Below are 14577 nucleotides of genomic sequence, written 5' to 3'. Positions count from 1 at the left end.
CCCTCCTCCAGTGAATAGAAGGTGCCAGTTTCTGGTGTTTTGAGCCTGCCCTCTGACCTCTACCCATGCCTCAGTTTTTCCCTTGGAACTTAGTTATCTCCTTTCGAGGAGGTTGGTTCCAGATCACTACTTCTACATTTAACATTAACAGCTCTAAACTCCCAAGCTGGCTTTGAGCTGTCTGAGGAAAGGGACTGTTCCTCCCCTTGGCACACAATAACGCACGTGCTTTTGAGGCACCCAGAGCTCTCGTGTTCAAAGTGTAAGGGGTGGGGGATTGCTGGGGAAACAGGCTCAGGTGGTTTGTCTGTCTGTTTTAAGACAGCATCTCTATGTAGCCCTGGCTGTCTTTGGAACTCTGTGTAGACCAGGCTGACCTTGAGATCTGCTTCCCAAGTGCTGGAATTAAAGGTGTGCTACTATGCCTGTTGAGGGATTTTTATTTTTCACCTTTTTTTTGGGTGGGGGGAGCTGAGGATTGAACTCAGGGCCTTGCGCTTGCTAGGCAAGCACTCTACTACTGAGCTAAATCCTCAACCCCGAGGGCTCCGTTTTTAATCATGAAATTTGTCCAAAGGTTAAGGGTTCTATGTGCTCAGGGCACTAGGGAGTCCTCTAAACAACCATACCAACACTCATGTGTTGCAGTCTTAGGTCCAGAGTTCACACACATGAAGCATGACAAATGATTAGCTAGGGGCCGGAGGGTGACATGGCTCAGTGGATAACATGTTTGCTGTGCAAGCTTGAGGGCCTCAGGGCAGATTCCCAGAATCCACTGCAGATTCTGGCAGGGTGTGGTGGCAATCCCAGGGCTTCCAGAAGATGGCCTGTGAAGACAGTACCTTGAACCTCAGGAGCCAGCTAACTGGGGGGGAAGAGTGTGCTGACAAGAAACGTCCTTTCAAATAAGATGGACCGTGAGGACAGACAGCTAAGGTTGTCCTCTGACCTCCCAGACTCACATAAAGACTTAAAAGGGGTTAGAGAGATGGCTCAGAGGTTAAGAGCACTGGCTGCTGCTCTTCCAGAGTTCAAGTTCAACTCCCAGCACCCACATGGTGGCTCACAACCATCTGTAATGAAATCTGGTGCCCTCTTCTGGCCTGGCAGAACACTACACAATAAATCTTTTTTTTTTTTCCTTCATCATTCAATTTATTACATGTATGAATATTAACATCTCATGGTATCCCATCTAATTCAATCAAAACCAACAAAGGAAAGTTAACCATGTTTTTCATATGAACATTCTTATACAGAATCCCTGTAACAAAATAGAAATATGTTCATCTGCATTAAATTGACAATTTGAAAAATATTTTCTAAAAAAATCACTTTTAGTACTTAAATATATTTGTCAATTGCTGATGGCATCAGTATCCGAGTCCAAGAATAAGCATTACTGTTTTATTATGTACTTTCCAAAAATGGATGGGGATGATTCTAGCTGGAAAAACATCTATATGTAAGCACATATGTCCTATTGTTTCTTTTTTTTTTAAACTCTGGCTTTTCTATTTGAGAAAAACTATACACAATAAATTAAAAAAAAAAAAAAAAAAGACTTCAAAAGGTAAAGCCAGTCAGATGCAGTGACACATCCTTGTCAGCTTGGGAAGATGAGGCAGGAGGCTCTGAAGTCCAAGGCTAGCCTGAGCTACATATTGAGGTCCTCTCAAAAATTAAAAGAGCTGATGCTATATAGCTCATTGGTAGAGTGTTTACCTACTGCTCTTTTTTGTTTTTCGAGACAGGGTTCCTCTGTGTAGATTTGGAGCCTGTCCTGGAACTCTGTAGCCCAGGCTAGCCTCAAACTCAGAGATTCTCCTGCCTCTGCCTCCCGGGGGCTGGGATTAAAGGCGTACACCACCACCACCAGGCTTTACCTTCTGCTCTTAAGACCATGATTTTGATCCCTGATAGTACCACCCTGTGTAGTAAGTACCCACTTGAGCTGGTAAAGAAGGATCAACGTGTCGAGGTCTCCTGCCTCCAGGTCTGATAAAAGCATGAGTTCGGTCCCTGGGCCCACATGGAATGAGAGAACTGACTCCTGCGGGTTATCCCTTGACTGTGTGTGGGGGGGGGGGGGGGGGGGTGCATAAATAAATAGTTGTAATAGATTAAAAACAAGCAGAAGTCTGAAGGCAGAGTAGCAGATGGTCCACACAGATTAGAGCATGCCTAGTTTGTTTTTTTCCTTTGCTTGTTATATTTGTATTTTTAGCATTTTAATTTAATATAAGTAAGTGTTTGCCTGCATGTGTGTCTGGGTACTGCATATGTGTGGGCAGTGCCTGCAGAGGCCAGAGGAGGGCATCAAATCTGGAACTGGAGTAAGTCATGAGCTACCATGTGAGTGCTGGGAATCAAATCTGGAACCTCTGCAAGAGCTGCTTATGCTCTTATTCAGGACTCATGTCTGTCCACCCTAACGACCTTTATATTTTAAAAATAAAATACAGGGGTTGGGGATTTAGCTCAGTGGTAGAATGCTTGCCTAGCAAGTGCAAGGCCCTGGGTTCTATCCTCAGCTCCAAAAAAACAAAAACAAAAACAAAAACGGGCTGGAGAGATGGCTCAGAGGTTAAGAGCACTGGCTGCTCTTCCAGAGGTCCTGAGTTCAATTCCCACCAACCACATGGTGGCTCACAACCATCTATTAATGAGATCTGGCGCCCTCTTCTGACCTGCAGTCATACATAATAAATAAATAAATCTTAAAAAACAAACAAACAAATAAACAAACAAAAAGGGGTTGGGGATTTAGCTCAGTGGTAGAGCGCTTGCCTAGCAAGCACAAGGCCCTGGGTTTGATCCTCAGCTCCAAAAAAATAAAATAAAACAAAATAGATAAAATAGATAGGTAGGTAGGTAGGTAGGTAGATAGGTAGGTAGATAGATAGGTAGGTAGGTAGGTAGATAGGTAAGTAGGTAGGTAGGTAGGTAGGTAGGTAGGTAGGTAGGTAGATGCAATAGAAATGAGTTTACAAAGCAGACGGTGTCCACAGGCTTTTTCATCCCAAGTTTTGCTTTCACTCTGTTAGAGAGATTGCTCCCTACCCCACCCCCTGCTCATCTTTGTTGTTTGGGTTTTTGGAGCTGGGGTTTCCTGTAGCCCTGGCTGCCCTGGAACTTACTGTGTAGGTAAAGGTGACCTTGAATTCCTGGTCCTCTTCTTCCTCAAACCAGATTACAGGCATATGCCATCATACATACCTACAGGATCTGACCTGGAACTCCTTGTGTGGTATTTTATTGAATACTGTTAGAGATCAGAAATTTCCAGAGGCTGGAGAACGGTTCAGTCATTAAGAGCACATACTACTCTTGTATAGGACCCAAGTCAAGTTGGATTCCTAGCCCCTTATAACTGTAATTTCGGCTCCTTAAAGATTTGATGATTGGCACCTGCATTCCCTTGAACATGCCCACACACAGATGCACACATATCTGCAGTAAAAATAACCCAGGAAAACCCGGTGAAATCCATACATAAAAAGGCTACTAAACCTCGTAAGTAATAGGAAAATGTTCTCTGCTTAGATGAACTCAGTCTAACAGGTGGGCAGGACAGAGTTTAGGGATATATAAAGCATTGTTACTGCTCAGCAACAAGTCAGCCTCAACTTCAGGGGCTTATGGCAGCCCGTTAGCTAGGGGACAGTTCACACCTGTAATCCTGGCATTTGTGGTGCTGAGGTTGAACCTCTGCAAGTTTGAGGCCAGCCTGGGCTGCATGGTACCAGGCTACCCAGATGTATGAAGCAAGTCCCTGTCACAAAACAAATCCCTAGCATATTGTCTTTGTATGATAAGAAACTGGGTAGAGCTGAGCTGAATTCTTGCTTCGGGGTTTCCCACGAGGCTATAATTTAGGTGTGAGCTATTGGGCTGAGTGTAACTCAGTGGTTGCACACTTGTTTGTCATAGGTATTGTCGCCAGGACCACAAAAGGAAAAAGGCCACGGTTCTGGAAGGCTCAAATGAGGTCAGCAGGAGTCACTTCGTGGGTGACTGTACTGAGAGCCTTACCAGGACACTGAACGATGGCTAGTGGCCACTCAGGTCACCCTCACCATCATAACAAGAACCAGAAAGACTACACCAGCAAGATGAAGTGACAGTCCATCATTTCTACCACTGGGTCATCCAGCCTATGCTCAAGAGGGTGGAAATTTTTACACAGGGTGAGCCTAGCAGAAAGCAGAGAACACTGGCAGCCATGATGGAAGTTGCCCACCAAAGGCAGTATTTCTGTGGCAGTATTATTTCTGTGGCAGTATTTCCGTGGCAGTATTTCCGTGGCAGTATTATTTCCGTGGCAGTATTTCCGTGGCAGTATTTCCGTGGCAGTATTATTTCCGTGGCAGTATTATTTCCGTGGCAGTATTATTTCCGTGGCAGTATTTCCGTGGCAGTATTTCAAAGCCAGCAGTGTGAAATCCCTGTGCAAGCTGGGCAGCGGTGGTGCACACCTTTAATTCCAGCACTTAGGAGGCAGAGACAGATCTCAAAATACATTTAAAATACAGCAATTGCCAGGTGGTAATAGTGTACGCCTTTAATCTCAGTACTTGGTAGGCAGAAGCAGGCAGATCTCTGAGTTCCAGGCCAGCCTGGTCTACAGAGTGAGTTCCAAGCCAGCCAGGACTGTTACACAGAGAAACCCTGTCTCGAAAACAACCTTTGTGCCAGTGTCTATCAAATTCGTTTATATAAGTTTTGTTTTGTTTTTTGTTTTATGTTTTTCGAGACAGGGTTTCTCTGTGTAGATTTGGAGCCTGTCCTGGAACTCACTCTGTAAACCAGGCTGGCCTCGAACTCACAGAAATCCACCTGCCTCTGGCTCCCAAGTGCTGGGATTAAAGGTCTATGTAAGTTTTAAAAGGGACTTTGAGATGGCTTAGTGGATAAACCTCCCTCAAGTTATCTTCTGACTTCATACACTCATGTGTACATAGCATGAATATGCCCAGATATGTCCACATACACTAAATATGTGAAAATCTCCAGAATGTGTTTTCTGCACTCTTCATGGCTCTCATTTCTAGGCTGTGAAGTCTTGGGTAGGAAGCATTCTTGCTCAGGAGAGCGACAGTGTGGACTAACTGACAGCTGATGGACACCTCAGGGCTCTAGAAAAAGGCCCAGCCACAGTCTGGGAAGGACAGGCAAAGGTGAAGCTGAGTATGCACAAAGTAAGCAAGACAGAACTTGTCTTTCGATGTCCTCAAGTGTGTGGGTATAAACTGAAGGTTTATGAGCTAAGAAATATTGGATGAGGTAAAAAGTGGTTGACCCAGAAAGCCGCATCTTGCCTGAGGTTAAAAAGAAGAAGAAGAAAAAAAAAGAATATGGCTTTAAAACGAACCAGGAGCTGAAGTGGGTGTAAACTGATGAGGAGAAAGGCTCCATCCTGGGAAGAAGAGCAGAGCTGGTTCCTGGATGCGGGGTGTTAGCCTGTAACCCACTGCTCCGCAAATGTGAGATACACGGGGCGGGATATACAGTCTTTTTGTCTGTCAGACACTTAGTAAATACATATTGACTGAAATAATACAAAATATGTTTGTGTTACACAGTCTAAGCATTGGCGTTTGGGGTGATTTGTTTTTGCCTGAGCTGTTTTCTGGAGCTGGAGAAATGACTTAGGGTTAAGAGCACTTGTTGCTTTTGCTGAGGACCCAGGTTTGGTTCCCAGCACCCACATAGCATCTAACAACTCCCCCTAGCTCCCCAGGCCCCCATAACTCCAGTTCCAGAGGACCTACTGCCTTCTTCTGGCCACTGTGGGCACTGCATACACAAGGCGAACAGACATACACGTAGGCAAAATACCCACAAACATGAAAACAAATACATCTTTGGGGTCAATAAATACATCACTCTGTCCTTGGACTTAGAAGCCACGCCTGTGCCCCAGCAAGTCAAGCTTAGCAGCTACACTCAATAAGCTAGTTAAAAGAACCAAGTTAATAGTGGAAAGGAGAAAAAAGACCTATTCAGTATGGCCACTCTGGGAAAAGGGACAAAGAGACCCAGTGGCCACCCCACTGTCCCAGTCCACCTTTGAGGTCCTGAAGTGAGATTCAGGGTTAAGTGGAGGACCAGATCATGCCTATCTACGAAATCTAGGTCAGGGTGTGGTCCAGCCCTCCACTGACCCATTGTCTCTTCTGGAGTCGAACAAGTTGTAAATCCCTTTCCGGAAAAAAGTTTCCCTTCTGGCTGGCTTAGGCTTTTTTTTTTTTTTTTTAAATATATATATATAAATATATATATTTTAATTAAGAGATGTCTATTCATTTTACATACCAACCACAGATTCTCCTGTCCTCCCTCCTCCCACCTCCTGGCTGGCTTAGGCTTTTAACTTCTTTCCCAGCATGAAATTTATGGGGAGGAAGGCAAGGCAGATCTGAGTTTGAGGCCAGCCTGGTCTACAGAGCAAGTTCCAGGACAGCCAGAGCTACACAGAGAGACAACAAGGAGAAGAAAAAGAAGAAGGTAAAGGACCTGTGTGGTGGTAACAGACCTCCATATTTCACTTAAGGTGATAAATGAATTCAGAATACACAGTGATAACATGTCTTCTGTAAAGCCTAGAGAAGGCCTTGGGAAGCCATACTCCCTAGTTAAGTCCACCAGCTCCCTCCCCTGGTGTGTGTGTGTTTGGGGAAGTGCTCAGGTGTGGTTGGATGCATTTGCATAGGTATGCATGTGTGAAATGGGTCAAAGGACCACCTGGAGAACTGTTCCTCTGACACCATCCATGGTTTCTGTTCTGCTTTGGCTTTTTGAGTCTGTGTTTTGGGGGCACTAGCCAGGGACTCACGGGAATGAGCTCAGCTGGCCCCAGTGAGCCCTAAGGGTCCTGTTGTCTCCACCTCCGCAGCACTGGGCTTACCAGTTTGTACTGCCATTATATACAGGTTCTGGGAATTAAACTCAGGTTCTAAAGCAGGCACTTTACACTTTTACACCTGGAGCTATCTCCTCAGGCCCCACACCCCTTCTTCTTTTTTTTTTCTTGGTTTTTCAAGACCAGGTTTCTCTGTGTAGCTTTGGAGCCTGTCCTGGAACTCACTCTGTAGACCAGGCTGGTGCTTCTTTTTTATAAATACAACTTTTAACATAATTATGCTTCATTTATATAGATATTACATAAGTTTGCTTTTGTATTGCAGTGTCAAAATTGAGTGTTGGGCCTATAAAACCCAACATATTTATTATCTGGCCACAGAAGAAGCTTGCCAACCCCTACCTACAACCACTGAAAATATGTATGCAGAAAGGTGATGAAATAACAGGGGAATTTAATTTAAAAAAAAAATCAATACATTACTTCCAGGGTGCAGTAATACAGGCCTGTAATCTCAACACTTAAGAGGCAGAGGCAGGAATATCGCTAACCTGGGCTCCATGATGAGACCTATAAATAACTGAAGAGAATAAAATGGAATATGCTGAAGAACATTCAAATGAATCAACCTGGGAAGTGGCAACGGGAATTACAAATGTGAAGGACCGACTACAACGAGAGAAATAAGTCAGACACAGTAATAGCTCTTAAATCTAAGTCACCTACCTACACACCCCGATTAAAGCAGAACTCATCAAAACAAACAAACAAATGTTCAACCATATGCTATTTCCTCCAGTGAATTAAAAGTCAAAGACTAGGAAAATATACCACCAAATTACCAAAGCAAGTTAAATTGGGACCGGCAAGATGGCTCAGCAACAATGGGACTCCTGCCAAACTTGATGTCCCCTTTGATCCTTAGGACTCCTGAAAGTTATCTTTACACACACACACACACACACACACACACACACAGGCACACGCATTATTCATGGGCAAGAGCACACATACACAATAAATGAAAAACATTTTAATTAAGGAGCACAAGAAGTGACTCAGGATATGAATGACCGTGAGGACAGGATGGATCCTAGGGATGCTGGAGAAGGGTTTTATTGTAGATGTGAGGAAGAGTTGAGCCAGAGGCATCTGGAAGGGTCCTGACTGAGCTGGCCTTGAGGGGGAGAGGGGTTGGTGAACCAAGAGAGGAGCCAAGGGCCGAGAAGCCAAGAGAGATTGCCTGGCCAAAATGGCCAGTTTATATAGAAATCGGAGGCTGGGGGCGGTAAGGGAAGCCAAGCCCAGGGGTTGGTGAGACGTGCGGGGAGGAGGCGCAGGTACTGGGTGAGATTTGTCGCAGGTTCCTTTGGGCCCTGACAGAGTACTGGCTGTTCTTCTAAAGGCTCAATTCCAAGCACCCACTTGGCAGCTCCAGGGCAATCTGATGCCCTCTTTTGGTCTCCACAGACACCAGCTATCACACATGTGGTGTGTAGACTTAGATTCAGACAAAATAGCCATCTACACATAAAATAATAAAATACTTAAATTTTTTTCAATAAAAAATTGGTTGTAGTATTATCAGTAACAGATAAAATGGGACATTACATATGATAAAAAATAAAAAAAAAGTTTTCCAGCCAGGCAGTGGTGGTGCACGCCTGTAATCCCAGCACTCAGGAGGCAGAGGCAGGTGGATCTCTGTGAGTTCGAGGCCAGCCTGTAGATCTTCAAGCCATAGGAAGACAGATCTTAAAAGGGAGACACAGGTAGCTGCAAATACAATTGAAAGTATCTGTTATGAAGGGACCTCCAAGTCCGCACAGAACCCATCCAGACACCAAATTCTCAGCACAAAGGAAATGTATTACCCCAGGGGTGGGGTGGGCTCCCTCTGGATCAGGTGAAGACAGCAGCAAATGTCTCTGAAGAAGTGGTTTGGTTTTGGTTTTGGTTTTTGGTTTTTTGAGACAGGGTTTCTCTGTGTAGCCTTGGCTGTCCTGGAACTTGCTCTATAGACCAGGCTGGCCTCGAACTAATAAAGATCCGCCTGCCTCTGCCTCCTGAGTACTAGGATTAAAGGCACATGACACCACTGCCCGGCTGCAAGAGTGGTTTTTAAGGAGAAAAGGGGGAAGTCTGTGTTAGGATGAGTTGGAAAGTCCTGATTAGACATGTAAGTCAGTGTGACCAAATAATGAATTTGGGTTGCTGGACCTTGGTGTTTCGATAGTTGGACCTTGGTGTTTTAGTCAGGCATAAGGAAGTGGCCAAATGAGGGAATAGACTTTGGTGGCTACCTTTAGGAATGTGATCTAACAGTTTAGCAAGGGAGAGAGAAGAGGAGAGGGCAAGACCTGCTGGTGCCATGTTAGCCATGCCCGGGTCTGTTAGAGAGCCCTTCCTGTTACAGTTACCTTTGACTGTCAACTTGACACAGACCTAGAGTAGCCTGGGAAAGGGACCCTCAGCTGTCGATTTACCAGGATCAGATTAGCCTGTGATTGTAGCCGGGAGGCATTTTCTTAATTGCTAGTTGAGGTCTGATGGCCCGTCCCACTGTGGGTGGAGCCATCCTTAGGTATGTGGGCCTGGCCTGGGCTGTAGAAGAAAGGAGGGCTGCAAGTCTAGGGAGCAAACCAGGAGGGTGTTGTCCCACACTCTCCATTTCAGTTCCTGCCTCCAGGTTCCTGATGGAGCTTCTGCTTTGGCCGCGCTTGATGATGAACTCCAACCTGTAAGCTGAAGTGAACCTTTTCCTTCCCCAAGTGGCCATTGGTCAGAGTATTTTTGTCACAGCCACATAAATAAACTAGAATAGCACCAAACCTCAATCATCAGCAACTAAACAAACAGCAAGATATAGAACTGACCAGTTCCACCAACGAGCAGGATGGCACTGACACTTAGCGAACATTCTGAGACTGGAGAGATGGCTCAGCAATTAAAGGCACTGATTGCTCTTCCAGAGGACCCAGGTTCAATTCTCAGCACACACATGGTGCTCAGAATTGTCTGTAATTCCAGTTCCAGGGGATCTGATGCTCCCTTCTGATCTCCATGGGCAACAGGTACACATATAGTGCCCAGATGTACTATGCAGCAAAATACTCCTACACACACATATATATATTTTTTAATTTTAAAAGGGTCAGATGTGGAGCTGTACACATTTAATCCCAGCATTCAGGAAGCAGTGGCAGGCAGATCTATGAGTTTGAGGTCAGCCTGGTCTACATAGTTATAGGCTAGCCAAAGCTACATAGTGAGACCCTGTCACAAAAAACAAAAACAAAAACTCCACCAATAAAGAAAGAAAGAAACGAAGGAAGGAAGAAAGAAAGAAAGATAAAAAAAAAGAAAGAAAATATTGCCCTCAGCGTAGCAGAATACACACTTTTTTCAAATATACATGGGACAATTAGTAAGACCAATTATATCCTGTGTTGTAAATCTCAACCAATTTAAAATAAATGATAGAGAGCTGGGAATGAAATCTAGTTGACAGAGTGCTTGCCTGGCTTGTACAAAGCCCTGGGCTCAGTCCCCAGTGCCATATAAAGGTGGGTGTGGTTGCATACACACCTGTAATCCCAGCACTCAGCCAAGAAGGTATGAGAATTAGAATTTCAAGGTCATCCTTGCCTGCATAGACAGTGCAAGGCCAGCCTGGGCTACAGGATACCCAGTCTCTAGATAAATAAACAAACAGGGCTGGGAATGTATCTTCGTTCCAGAGAGCGTGGCAGGACATGGTGATGATGCCTGTATTGTCAGTATTCATCGGCTCAGGTACCAGATTGCCACTTACTGGAGGTCAGTCTGGACTACAGAATGAGACCCTCTCAAAAAAGAAAAAATTAAAAAGCAGTAGAGTGCTCACCTAGCATGCACAAGATGTGGGTTCAACCCAGTGCTATAAAACACTGCTGATGTCAGAGCTAGCGTGTCGGCTGGTGCCTATCAGAATCCTGGTTGGGAGACTGTGATGGGAGCATCTGTAGTTCAAGTTTAACCAGGCTACATATCGAGACCCTATTTCAAAACAATACATGTTTCTCTCTCTCTCTCTCTCTCTCTCTCTCTCTCTCTCTCTCTCTCTCTCCCTCTCCCTCTCCCTCTCTCTCTCTCTCTCCCTCTCCCTCTCCCTCTCTCTCTCTCTCTTTCTGTGTGTGTGTGTGTGCACCCAAAGAAGACAGATGTCGGATCCCATGGAGCTACAGTTCAAGCAGTTATCTGTGAGTCACCCAGTGTGGGTGCTGGCATCTGACCTTTGGACCTCTGTCGTGGCTTCTGAACTTTGCTCCTCTGCAAAAGCAGCAAGTGCTCCTAACTCCTGAGCCCCGTCTCTCCAGCCCGAAGGTCTTGAGCTTTTGATTTTCCTGTTTCTGCCTCCTGAGTAGCTGAGATCACAGTTTTACAATTCTGAGATTGTTATGTATATCATAATTTAAGTGCCTTCTGTACCAGGAATAAGCTTGTTCCTTCCTACTACAATCTCTGGGAATTGGCATTTGTTCTATGGAAAATTCAGGATGGAAATTCTCTATATAAGTTTTGCTGGGTTGGAATCAGGATCTTGTACAAATCAGGCAAGCCCTCCGCCAACTGGACTGCACCCTCAGTCCCAGGAGGTCTGCCTAAATTCCCTAGAGGTGTGGCTTTGCTTCTCCCACCAAACCATTTCCCACCTCATTGTCACCTTGACCTTCATGCTGTCTCTGCTCATCTTTGAGAGCCCCAACCACAGCCCCATAACACTTTTCTTTGTGGGGGGAGGGGCGTTCAAGACAGGTTTTCTCCATGTAGTTTCGGTGCCTGTCCTGGATCTCACTCTGTAGACCAGGCTGGCCTCGAACTCACAGAGATCCACCTGGCTCTGACTCCCGAACCGCCTGGCCCCATAACACTTTCCTAGGCCCCTCATCCTCTCTCTTCCTTCAACCCCCTCAGTCACATGGTCTGCCTCCTGGCTGGAGGACACTGTCACTACTGTCACTGACACTGAAGAACCTGCAGCCCCTCCATGTGGCAGGGAACAGGCAAGAAGAGGGTGGATGCTGATGTTGGGAGAAGAGAAGGGCCACTCGACACCCAGCCAAGAGGTGGCACATTCAGGGGAAGGATGTTAAAGTGCAGAGGAAGGGTGAGGAGCTCTGGACAGTCTGACTCCCCTCTCTCAGGGCTACCCACAGGGTCTTAGGCAGACCAGGGGCCAGCAGCATTCCGTCGGGCAGATCCCTCAAGGTAACTTTCTGTCAAGCAGGGCCAGCTCTGTCTCCACCACTGGTTCTAAGGATGAAACAACACTGTGTGGGAAAGCAGCCACACAAGGTCCCTTTGCTGGCCCCAGCTGGGGGCTCGTTTCCTCCACCTCCAGGGCTATGATGCCATACTTTCCCCATCTTCTTCCCTTCTCCCACACAGCATCACTCATCGCCTGGCCTCCTATCTGAAGCCCTCGTGATACGAAAGAGCAAGAGGCAGTTGGGTGTGGCGGTACATGCTTTCTAACCTCAGCTCCTCAGGGAGACTGGGATAGGAGGGTGGGTTACAGGCCTCACAGCAGGAACTTACCTCAAAAAGACAGCAAAAAAGGGCTGGAGATGCAGCCTAGTGAGAGAGCCCCTAGCTTGACAGGAATGGCCTGAGTGAAGGGATCCTTGCCCTTCCAGCTCCCTCGGTCCAGGACCTCAAGAGCAGGGCTTGTCTTGACATGTGTAATTGAGAAGACTTAAAATATATGGGCTGACCTGGGAGGGGTGGCACATGCCTTTAATCCCAGCACTCAGGAGGCAGAGATAGATGGATCTGTGAGTTCAAAGCCAGCCTGGTCTACATAGTGAGTTCTAAGACATCCAGGGCTATGTAGAGAGACCCTGTCTCAAAAAATAAAATAAAATAGATAAACAGATGAATGAATGAAATCTGAACTGACAGCACAGACTACTGGGTTTAATGTAGTTTCTTTTGAGACATTATGTAGCCCGGGCTGGCATCCAGGTACTAAGATATGTAGCCCAGGCTGGTCATGAATTGACAGCTCTTCCTCAGCCTCCTGAGTGAAGGTGCTGGGAGTATGTGTCATCATGCCTGGAATGACTGTGGTCCTCCTGCAGGTTGGTTCCTAATTCTCCAGGCAACAGCATCTATATGACTTGGACACAGAGTAAAGAAACGGAGAAAGTACCAAACCTGGGGCCCCTACGGTAGGAGAGAGGAAAAATCCAAATCACAGCAGAGCTTGGCTAGGTCTTGCTCGTTGCCGACTGCACTCCTCTGCATTGTTCTGCTTGGTCTCACACCCAGGACCAGCCTCTTCTGACCTATACTTTTCTGGGGTGGGGCCAGACCTGAGTGTCTACCCAGTGTCTGGGGCCAAGGGGGAAGCTGTTTCTGGAAGCCTAAGCCAAGATGGAGAGCCCGCCAGAGTAAAACGCCAGCATTCCTCAGGAGAGTCTCCGTCCGTCCGTCCCTCCCTCCCTCCTTTTCCTTCCTCCCTTCCTTCTTTCTTTTCTTCTTCTTCTTCTTCTTCTTCTTCTTCTTCTTCTTCTTCTTCTTCTCTCTCTCTCTCTCTCTCTCTCTCTCTCTCTCTCTCTCTCTCTCTCTCTTTGAGAAAGGGTCTCTTAGCTGGGTGTGGTGGGTATGCCTTTAAATCCCAGCCCAACTTTACCTTTACAGAGACCCTGGGTACCAATCTCTGGTACTGCCAAAGCCAGCTTCATCATTGCCTGAGGCAGGAGCATTAATCAAGCACGCTACATCTCTGGACACAGAAATCCAGCCCCAGGCCTCATCCTGAGTATCTGAGTATCGATCTAAAGTCAGTTTACTAGGGTTTCAGGGACTTTCTACAAATGTGAGGTCCTGATGATGCCAACATCTGGCAGGGGGTGCTTCCTTCAGCATGCCTTCTAAATTACTTCAGCTCAGCGTTCCCTTCACATTTTCTTCTCCAATGGTTGTTTAACTCTTTACAATAAATCCTGCTGAAATTAAAAAAAAAAAAAAAAAAATCCCAGCCCAAGAGAGGCAGAAGCAGGTAGATTTCTAAGTTTAAGGCTATCCTGGTTTACAGAGAGAGAGTTCCAAGACAGCCAAAGGCTGCACAAAGGAACTGCCTTAGGGGAAAAAATGAGAGAGAGACTGATTCTTTGCATAGTCCTGGCTGTCCTGGAACTCATTCTGTAGACCAGGCTAGCCCCAAACTCACAGAGATCTGCGCCTCTTCCTCCCGAGTGCTGAGACTAAAGGTGTGCACCACCACTTTCCTGCTCTTTAGCTCTCTCTCTCTGTGATCTCAGAGGTGAGGTGCTGGAAGGACCCAGAATGGTTAGTTCTCCTGTAACTCCGTCTCCTACTGCACCTTGTGCCCTGTATGTCCCTGCTGAGCACTACAGTCACATGGCTCAGGCTGAAGCAAGGTGATCATGAGCAATCCTAGAGCAGGGACCAGGGGATCACTAGTTCCATTGGGGCTGGGGCTGCAGCTCAGTGGTAAGACACTTGACTAGCATGTGTGAGGAAGCCCAGGTCCCATCCCCAGCACTACAGAAATAATTTATCTATACACCTGAAAACCAGGACGTGAACGAGAGTGTGAAACATTGGTTGTGGTACTTAGACTGAAGCCAGGTTCCTTGCCCTGCTCTAGTCCATCCAACTACACTTGAAAGCTGGCTTTGGTAGCTCAACCCTGGAATTCT

This window comes from Onychomys torridus, chromosome 3 (assembly GCF_903995425.1).
Source record: "Onychomys torridus chromosome 3, mOncTor1.1, whole genome shotgun sequence".
Taxonomy (NCBI): Eukaryota; Metazoa; Chordata; class Mammalia; order Rodentia; family Cricetidae; genus Onychomys; species Onychomys torridus.
This window is presented reverse-complemented; position numbering follows the sequence as displayed.